Source organism: Anomaloglossus baeobatrachus, chromosome 6 (genome assembly GCF_048569485.1).
Source record: "Anomaloglossus baeobatrachus isolate aAnoBae1 chromosome 6, aAnoBae1.hap1, whole genome shotgun sequence".
In the NCBI taxonomy this organism is placed as follows: Eukaryota; Metazoa; Chordata; class Amphibia; order Anura; family Aromobatidae; genus Anomaloglossus; species Anomaloglossus baeobatrachus.
In genome coordinates, this window is record NC_134358.1 from 425,252,447 (window position 1) to 425,263,658 (window position 11,212).

Here is an 11,212-nt window from a genome sequence, read left to right on the forward strand (position 1 = left end):
CCCGTGGGTACTACATATAGATGAGAGACGGACAGCCAGAGAGACGGACAGCCAGAGAGACGGACAGCCAGAGAGACGGACAGCCAGAGAGACAGAGGGACACATGGACAGATAGATAAATAGAGGGATAGGTAGAGGGATAGATAGAGGGATAGAGAGATGGTGGGGGGGGAAATCACAGCAGGTGGTGGGGGAAATCACAGCAGGTGGTGGGGGGTCACAGCAGGTGGGGGGGAAATCACAGCAGGTGGTGGGGGGAATCACAGCAGGTGGTGGGGGATCACAGCAGGTGGGGGGAATCACATCAGGTGGGGGGAATCACAGCAGGTGGTGGGGGAATCACAGCAGGTGGGGGGATCACAGCAGGTGGTGGGGAATTCACAACAGGTGGTGGGGGATCACCGCAGTTGGTGGGGGATCACAGCTGGTGGTGGGGGGAATCACAGCAGGTGGTGAGGGGATCACAGCAGGTGGGGGGTCACAGCAGGTGTGGGTCACAGCAGGGGGGTCACAGCAGGTGGGGAGTCACAGCAGGTGGTTGATCACAACAGGTGGGGGGGTCACAGCAGGTGGGGAGATCACAGCAGGTGGAGGGATTACAAAAGATGGAGGAAGGTGAGAGGGGGCAGCAGATGAGGGAGGGGGGCAGTGGCTGATGGGGAGACCGGTGGCAGCAGATGGCTTCAGTGGTGGTGGATCAGGGGCAGTGACTGCTGTAGCAGGCGGCTGAAGGGTAGGGGCTGGAGCAATGGCGGCAGCTGAAAGGAGACAGTGTCTATAACTTACCAATCACTCCCCTCCCACAGACGCCGGAGTGAAGCTGAGGGGGCGGGCTCCGGCCCCAGATCCACAGTGATTGGAGAGATCGGTCACAAGGCCGGTCTCTCCAATCAGAGCTGGGGGCAGGTGAAACTGAGGTCACCCAGCTCCAGCCAATGATCGGTGCTATAGCTGCACTGATGATGGCTAGATTTCAATGGCTAAAACATTACAGTGGCTGTGATTGGCTGACCGGGGTTCATCAGCCAATCACAGCCTCCTTAGGTCCGGGGAGGAGACACCACCCCTCCTGAAGTCAGGCAGAGGTCCCCTCCTCCCCGAATCTAAGATATTTGCAGCGATCGCAGCCTCTGGGGCTGCGATCTCACCATGACATCCTTAAGTACCAGGGAGCTATGACGTACCCAGTATGTCATAGGTCGCTAAGGGGTTAACACGTTTTCAGACTCTAGGGGCCCGCTCCCACTTGGGGCCCCTATGCGACTGCCGGTACTGCACCGCGATATGTCTGCCAGTGCAATGTCCCCACCCCCTGCCCATGGGGCCCGGTGAGCAGAGGAATGAAAGGGGAGGGGCCCGGGCTGTCAGCCGGGCCCCCCCTCCTGCCTGCTGCTCACCGAGCCCGGTACAGGAGTCACACTAGTAATGCCCTGATGGCGGCCCTGGATGTAACGCCTGCCTGGATCCACAGACTCAGACGGACTGTAATGGACAGGCTAGAGGGAAGCCACTCACCAAGCAGGACCCCTAGAACCCTGAAATTCTTTAACCCCTATACAGGGATTTGGTATTACACAGGGCCCAAGGTGATCACTACCTGTGGAGGGATGCAATCCGGAGAGTAGTCATCAAGAAGGGTCAAACCAGGAATTGCAAAACAGGGACAGAATCAGCAGGCAAAGACGTAATCAGCAAACGAAGCAGAGGTCAAATCCGGATCGGACAGCGAGGTACATAAACGACAGGCAGAAGGGTAGTCAGAACACAAGCAAGGTCAGCGCACAAGAATCAAAATATAAGCAGCACAGGAACCAGGAATACAAACTATCTCTGGCAGTGGTCACATGGCAGGAGGGGGAACAAGAAGGGTGTGGTGTCTTCCCATTGGCTGCAGGTGAATGATAGCAACTTCAGCTGGAAGACACACGCCACCTACAGTCAGCCAGTGGTACTGCAGGTTCCAGCCTAGTGGATGAGCGGAGCCTGTGCTCAGCAGAGCCACGGGCACCGACTCCTCTCCCATCATCAGCACTATCCATGGTGGGAACACGGCGTCGCCTGGCGATCGGAGCAGAAGTCGCAGGAACGGACTCTGGTGGGGACATGACAGTGGAGAGCCGAACTGCCCAATCAGTGACTTCGAATTAGAAGACTTCCTTTAGAGCAGAGGACAGTACTCTGGGGCAGCGCTTGAACACCCTGTGAGTAAAAAGACTTGGAACCGTAGCCCTTGCCTCTGCCTCTCCTTTAACCGGCACCAAAGCTCAGCGCTGTGGCGCTAATGGGGACTACCATCACCTCCGCTATCCTCCCAGGGTAATCCTGCTCCACCTGTGGGGAACGACACCATCCCAGCTGCACCCCAACATCTGCCCGGGTGAGAGACCCTGCAGCGGTGGCCCCCATCCCTGGCCGCATACCACAGGTGGCGTCACGATCCTAATAGACTTTCCTAACCTCCGACTACGACCTTCATCCAACCTGCCACCCTCTAACCCTCCTTCCTGTACGCCTAGGGGCAACGGAACTGGGTCAGGCCACCCCGTGACGACGCAGGGGATCTGCACCCCCGGCCCGGCGACGAGTAGGTTAAAACACTTGACCCGTGGGATGCTACATTTGGCATCATGAACAGGATATTCATGTCCGCAACCATCAGGTACTGTGCGCCTATTGAACTTTCTGCTTATGCACTGTGTGTGGTGTATTAGCAAAATTAGCAGACATCATTACTGCAAAGCGTGGGAACAGAGAGGGAGTGTCTTCATGGGTGGAGCCCACAGCAAAAGGCGTGAACCGGAGTTCCGCTGTAGATCCAGTCAGCAAGCAAAGACTCAAAAGTAATATGTCTGCTGAGGAGGAAGCAGAGGTTGACCCTGCTGCAGTAGCTGCTGCTACGATAATCCCGTTTACCATGCCTTACCTCCCGGGAGCGGCCTGGCTGCCACAGTATTCTGGAGAAGCCTACACCTTGTCTGATTTCAAGGAGTGACTGTATGGTGTATTCTGTATCTACCCTCTAACGGAGAACAAGAAAGCTAACATCCTCATTGCTCAGCTAACTGGAGCAGCCCGGAGGGAGGTCAGATCCTGGCCAGAGACTGACAATAGGGTGGTGAAGGACATTTTAGCTAAGCTGAAGGTAACCTTTGATACTCGTACACCGTTTGAGATAAAAATGCGGTTTTATGGCTGCAAGCAGAGAGCCCAGGAGAGCATACGCAATTATGCCTTAAATCTGCAGGAGGCAATGAAAGCAGTCAAGCAGGTGGCACCAGCAAAGGTGGGGGATGAAAATCGCCTACTGACCAACCAGTTTCTGGAGGGACTACTGTCTGATGCCCACCGGAGCCAGCTGTGCATCGTAGCCATGAAACATCCAGACATCAGCTTTGCCGAATTCAAAGACCGGGCCATCCAAGTCCTGCGTGAACCATCTCGGCCCAATCCTGTGTCCACTACCAAGCTAAAAGTGGATGTCAAAGAGCAAGGTGTGGAAAAGGATCCCCCCGATGATTGGCGACTCTAGATCCAGCAACTGATCAAGTGTGTGACTGCCTTAACCCATGTAGTGCAGTCCAAGCAGGTGAAACAGCTACCGGTATCCATTGAACTGGCTTCCAGTGCTGATGATCTTCCAGGCAACGATGTGGTAAGACTCCATTGTCCCAAGTTCCTGATCGGTGAACTGCCGATTGGCAGCCCATCTGTCGCCGTTGTGGAAAAGCGGGATATTTTGCAAGAGGCTGTCCCATTAGTATCCAGAACCAGGGAGCCGGGACCGGTTCACTGGTACAGCCATCTCCACAAGCAGCAGACATGAAAGTGTGATAGTAAATGTTTTCTTGCATAAGAGAAAGTTAAAGTTAATGTTGATTTTCTATGCTGCCCTTTGAAAATGTCTTGATGACTTGCTGACCTGTTTGAAACGTGAAAGCTGAAATGTTTATTTTCTGTGCCTGCCATAAAGGGAAGACATAATGTTTTGGTTTAAATGCATAACAAAAATACGGTAATCTTTGCAAAATGTTGCAGCCCGGGAGTGCTGCCATTTGCCACGAGGGAATGTGGCGCCCCTGGGCTTCAGGCACCAAAGGGCATTACACCACTTTTGAGGGGTAATATCTATCCCGGGTCAGAAGGGGATTAACCTGCCAAGCCTTCACAAAACACACACAAACAACAGCAGGTGCTTACTCACAGGGGAGTAGGGCAGACTGGGGAGTCAGCCATCATGAAGCATGGGATTTCCACAGTAGCTAGGACAACCACTGGGGGCGGGCACCAGATGGGGTAGAAGTAGGCGCAACCATCACACTTTAGATAGAAACTTCCTGGGCACAGCCTGGGTGTTTCTCTCTCTTCGTGGGCCTGTGGCTTGGAGCAGGAGACTTGGCCCGGGTTCCGAATAGCAACCCAGGGACACTTAGACTTCCATGGGCACCAGCGATAACCGTCAACGGATCCGGGATCGGCTGGAGCCCAACGTGGCTGAGGACGGTACTCTGGGGCAGCGCTTGAACAACCTGTGAGTAAAAAGACTTGGAACCACAGCCCCTGCCTCTCCTTTAACCGGCGCCGATGCTCAAAGCTGCGGTGCTAACGGGGACTATCATCACCCCCGCCATCCTCTTGGGGTAATCCCGCTCTGTCTGTGGGGAGCGACACCATCCCGGCTGCACCCCAACATTTGCCCTGGTGAGAGACCCTGCAGCGGTGGCCCCCATCCCTGGCCGCATACCACAGGTGGCGTCACGATCCTAATAGACTTTCCTAAACTCCGATTACTACCCCCATCCTCCCTGCCACCCTCCAACCCTCCTTCTTGTACGCCTCGAGGCATCGGAACCGGGCCAGGCCACCACTTGACAACGCAGAGGATCTGCACCCCCGGCCCAGCGACGAGTAGGTTAAAACACCTGCCCAGTGGGGCGCTACATATGCGTGGCTATTAGGCGGTAGATGAGGACTAAATAATTTAGCAATCAACTTCCAGCAAAGATGCGGACTCAGTTACTGAGCACGCATAAAAGTGAGGGAGCTGGCATATGAAGTAACTGCACGTCATTTGTTGGTAAGGGGTTAATATGTTATCATTTAGTGCTCAGTATTGTTGTCTATTATAATTTTAAGGTTCATAAAACTCCTGATGATATTACTTGTTGAGAAGAAAACAACAGAAAATGACCTGTAGTTTAAATCATACTTTAATGTTACATGTATTTTTAAAAATAATTTTGCCATTTTTTTATTTTCATATTATGATTTTTATTTTTTAAAAAAATATGGTAATCTTGCAATTTCATACTGATCACTGGGTCTTTTTTTAGACTCATACTTCCTGTCCTTTCAGGAAAAATTTTCGGTAACGCCTCATATTGAGGCAGATATCACCTCTATACGCAGCTGATAACAAAATATCCACTTCATAATACATAATGTGACATCTTTGGTAACACCGTAATTGTACTGACCTGAAGAGTCATGTTGCCAGGTCATTTTTACTGTACAACAAGTGGCGTCAAAACAAAAACCAAGGCAGAAATGTTTATTTTTCGCAATTTCACAGCACTGGTTCTCTGTAAATTAAATGGTAAACTACAACTAATCCCACAAAAAACCTTCCTCCTATGGCTATGTCAATGAAAAATAAGTTATGACTTATGGAAATATGGGAGAGAAAAATTAAAGTGCAAAAACAAAAAAATGCCTCAGTCATTAAAGGGTTAAAAAATCCAAAACTAATTTTATAATGCGTTTTCAATTTTTTTGTTACATGACTAACATCTTAGAAGTGACCTAATCGATTGGTGATCTTAGACGGTATTATGAACTATTTGGAATGTCTGTAATTTCAAAACCTGACATAAAGGTGAAAAAATTCCCACTTAACCAACCACCGTGCAATAAATCTTCACTATGATACCAGCCACTTACACACTCATGTTTATGTTTCAAAAAATGGGCGGTCACAGCTGTTCGCTGTAAAAAAAGCAGCTTGGCACTGAGTCACACAGCCTGCGGAAACCTAACTCAATGGTGAGATGTTATGGTAGTTTCGAAAGGCGTGCTGTGAGTCATTGTACTAAGACTAATCATTGACATAATACTGAAAAAACTTAGCAGAGGGAGGGGAATGTACAGTCTTTTACTATGAAGCCTTCTGGAATTTAAGCTTGCCATAACAACACATGAAATGTTTGACATCCGATCCTGCTGATTTAATTGGATTTCAACAACAGTCATATTTATATGGTAACGTCCATAATATTCCTAGACTGTTTCCTTTGGGGGAAGAGAGGTCAGAAGAGTTGAATTTTAGTGAGTTTTCCAGTTTTATACGATTAAAGCTTAATCACGGTTGTATCCAGTCTGGGCAATGGTCTATAAGCTTAATCACCTCGACTCCAAACAGATTTGTGCAGCTGCTACTTTTCAGTTCAAGGAGGACTGGGTCTGTACGACTTTTCTGCCTCTAAATGTAAAAAAAGTGTTTTGGCTTATTGCCAGCAAAAACAAGGAAGTAAAATAGAGTATAATGAAAAGTTGTAGAACTTTTCATTTATGCCCAGTAACTCAGTGGTTAGCACACTGTTAGTTTACAGCGTGCTGGGACCCTGGGTTCAAATCTCACCAAAGATAATATCTACAAAGAATTTGTATTTTTTCCCTGTGTTTACATGGGTTTCCTCCAGGTACTCCAGTTTTCTCCACACTTCAAAGACAAATTGATAGTGAATTTAAACTGAAAGTCCCAATAAGGATAGTAAAGCGCCTGTAAAGTGCTGTGGAATCTGTTGGCATTATATGAGCAAGTATAATAAATATATGTACAGTTGAAACCAGAAATGTACATACACTATCTAAAAGACACATATGCATGTTTTTCCTCACTATCTGACTTGAAATCATAATAAACCTTTCCCATTTTAGGTCAATTAGGAACCAAAGTTATTTCTATTTGACAAAATGTCAGAATAATGAGAGAGAGAATGTTTTAAGGTATTTTTATTACTTTCTGCAAAATCAAAAGGCTAAGAGTACTATGCCTTTAAACAAAAGGGGACAGCCCATATGATGATGTCATTCATTTCAAATCTTCTGATAGGTTTATTTGCAACATCTGAGTTAATTAGAGACACACCTGTGGATGTATTTTAATGCACACTTGAAACACACTGCTTCTTTGTTTAGCATCATGGCAAAGTCAAAAGAAATCAGCCAAGATCTCAGGGAGAGAATTGTGGACTTGCACAAGCCTGGTTCATCCTTCCAGATACCTAAAGGTGCTTTGTGCATCTGTATAAACAATTATACACAAGTACAAACAAAATGGGAATTTGCAGCCATCATACTGCTCAGGGAGGAGACAGGTTCTGTGTACTAGAGATGAATGTGCTTTGGTCAGACATGTACATATCAACCCAAGAACAAAAGCAAAAGACCTTGTGAACATGCTGGCGGAAGCTGGTAAGATTGTGTCATTATCCACAGTGAAACGAGTACTGTAGCAACATGGGCTGAAAGACCACTCTGCCGGGAAGAAGCCATTACTCCAAAATAAACATTAAAAAGCCATATCAATGTTTGCAAAGGCACACAGAAACAAAACCTTATGTTATGCTCACCGAGGAGCGGCGAGCGTCCGGAGGTGGACTCACTGGACCGTGCACTGGACTCCGCTGAGAAGGCGACCAGCAGCGAACCCCTATACAGGGACTGTGCGGCGCCTCCCCAGAAGGCCTAAATGCACGGCAGCCAGGAACCGGTAGTAGGAGTCTCTGTAAGGCCAGGTGTAGCAAGGTTGTGACGTCCGCAGCCGACAGAACACGGGAATGGCACCGGAAATGTTCACAGCAGGTGGCGTCCACAGTAGGTACAGCACAGATAATGTCCACGGCAGGTAGGGCACGGTGACGTCCACTGTAGGTATGAGCGGTGAAGTCCACAGCCGGAATGGTACGGATGGCACAGCGGTGAGACAAGGAATTAGAACCAGGTATCAAATGCACAGATAACAGCACAAAAGGGTCTGGACACTGGCAAAGCTCTAATGGAAGCGTTGCTCGGGCGCCTGCTGCCGGGGGAGGTGAACCTAAATACCCATTAGGTAACAGGTGACCTCTGAGGTCACTTCCAGAAAATGGGGCATACCGCTTTAAGAAAGGGGGCGTGGCTTTGCGCGTAGCCTAGAGTCACTTACTGCAATTCTGTGTGAGGTCGGGAGACAGGAAGAGGCTGCAGCAGGCCTGGGAGCAGGACGTACAGCAGGACTCGGACCAGGGTCAGCGCCTGCAGAGCCATGGGACCGGTAAGAGGAAGGCCGTCGCTGCCTGGGGCTTGGATCGGGAGTGCACATGGGAACCATGCTGGGACTGGGCAAATGTGAGGGAGCGCGCCCCCCACGGGGTCTGGTGGGACCAGGCGCTACACCTTAATTTTTGGAGATATGTCCTGTGGTCTGACGAAACTAAAATTGAACTGTTTGGCCATAATGCCCATTTGAAGGAAAAAGGGAGAAGCTTTGAAGTCTTAAGAACACCATCCCAACTGTGAAACATGGGGGTGGCAGCATCATGTTGTGTAGTTGTTTTGCTGCAGGAGGGTCTGGTGCACTTCACAAAATAGATTGCATCATGAGGATATGATGATAGAAGATTATGTGGCAATACTGAAACAACATCAAGACATCAGCCAGGAACTTAAAGCTTGGGCTGAAATGGGTCTTCCAAATGGACAATGACCCGAAGCATACTACCAAACTGGTAACAAAATGGCTTAAAGATAACAAAGTCAATGTTTTAGAGTGGACATCACAAAACCCTGATCTCAACCCTATTGAAATGTATGGGCAAAACTAAAAGACAGGTGCGAGCAAGGGAACCTATAAACATGGCTCAGTTACACCAGTTCTGTCAGGAGGAATGGGCTCAAATTCTTACCAACTATTGTGAGAAGCTTCTGACTTTTCAAAAAGTAATAAAAATGCCTTAAAACATTCTCTCTCATTATTCTTGCATTTGACAAATATAACTAATTTTGGTTCCTAATTGACCTAAAATTGGAAAGGTTTATTTTGATTTTCATGTCAGAGAGTGGGAAAAACATGGATATGTGTCTTTTTAGATAGTGTGTGTAAAACTCTGGTTTCAACTGTATATAATGTGTTGAAAAACTTTTAGTATTTGTTTCTAAAGAGGGGAATGGGAAAAAAAACAGCAATTCTGCAATTTTTGGGGGGTATGATTTCAAAAGTGATGAGGTCACTGTGCTACCCAACAATAGGTCCATTGTGCCCTGTAATAGGCTGCAACAGTCAGGTGACTGGAACAGCACGTCATTAGAAAAACATACGATAATGCAGAGTGCAACCTAGCTGTTGTAGCCAGTCACAGGACTTAGAGGTCTTGTCGCTGGTGAGCACGGTGACATCCTCACTTCTGCACTTCCCAGAGATCCAGGTGGCAGAACGTAGGTATTCTTGATTTTATTTTATCACTTTGTTTGCGCTTTTGCTTTCTCTTTATTTCTTTCTTTATTTTTTCTTTAATACATTAGGGATAAGGGTTGTTGCCTACTGTGTGTGACTGGTGTTGTTATGCTGAATAGATCTCACCAGTACTATGTTGCTTGCTAATCACTCATTCATACGTCCAATTTTCACATTCAAGTGCTCTGCGGTTTTCACAGATAGAACTTGAATCTATGATAGTCTATGTGGGCATTCACATGGCTGTGATTTTTCCCAGACCATGGAGGTCCATGAACAATTGTGAAGACATGTCTTATTTTCAAATCTGAGGGTCGAATCAAAATCAACAATACAGTCTATAGGCCCCTTTACACACTGCAACATCGCTAGCAATATCGCTGTTATGTCACCGGTTTTGTGCTGTAATAGCGACCTTCCCAGCGACATTGCAGTGTGTGACACGCACCAGCGACCTGGCCCCCGCTGTGAAGCCGCTGATTGCTACACATCTTTCAGGAACATTTTTTGGTCCTTTGTTTCCCGCTGCGCAGCATGCATTGTTGTGTTTGACACCGTTACAACGACTTCGTTAGCGACTTCCCTTTCAAATAGCTGCTTTGATACGTCCCAAACGACCAGCTAGGTCGTTTTGCAGGTCCGTATCGATGCTGCGTTGTTAGCCAGGTTTACCTGTTTGACGGCTCACCAGCGACTCACCAGAGACTTTCCAGCGATCCCGGCCAGGTCGGGATCGCTGGTGGGATCGCTAGAAAGTCTCAGTGTGTAAAGGGGCCTTATGAGTCTGGGAAAAAAAATCAGACCATACTTGGATGTCATCTGAGTGCAGTCCAAATTTCACTTCACTCGGACTGCACTCAATGGACTGCCAAAAAAGAAAAAAGGTGGAGAAACTTTTTTTATTTCTCTAAATACAAGAAAAACAGACAGTCACTTGGACCAAACTGATCAAAGTTTGATCAGAATAATTGGATTGTTTTTCTCGTACACTGAAAAATTGGATGTGTAAATGAGTCCTAAGGGCAAGCTTTTCCTAGGTAACAACACAGCACATATACTGTGTTCTGAACAACGCTGCTGTGCAACATCAGAACTCCAGGGTCATTTTAAGGGTTCGCTCACACGAGCATTTAACACGGCCTAGTGCTATCCCATGTTTTTTCAGATAGCCCTCAAACTAGGATTATATGCCATTTTTATTCTTATGCCTATTGGGGATGAAAAAGCAATTGCATCATGCTGTAGTGCTTCCACAGATCGGATCACGTGCACCCATACAAGTCTATGGGTGCGAGTGAAACATCAGACTGCACTCGGATGTCATCAGTCTGATATACGCAGAGGCAGACAGTGGAGAAGATGGAGAGATTAAGTTTGCCATCTTTTCCGCACCTGTGATGAGATTCTCACTTGCAAGAGATTGAAGAACATTGAATGACACTCGCCTCACACTCACAGCAGAGCTTGAGCCAAGTGTCATTAACATGTAGAATCTGATTCTTTCCCATCGGATGCTATATGCCAGTGTGACCACAGCCCATGGCCTCATATTGTGTTACAATACCACAATTGAACAACTAAAGCAAAAAACACAATGGTCTACATGAAAACATATATCTTTATAAAACATAAAAATAAAGAATTAAAATAACAAAGTAACTCATGGAAAATGGCACTAAGGCGAAAAGCAGAGCATGCGCCCTCGCATCTTTTGCCCTTGTT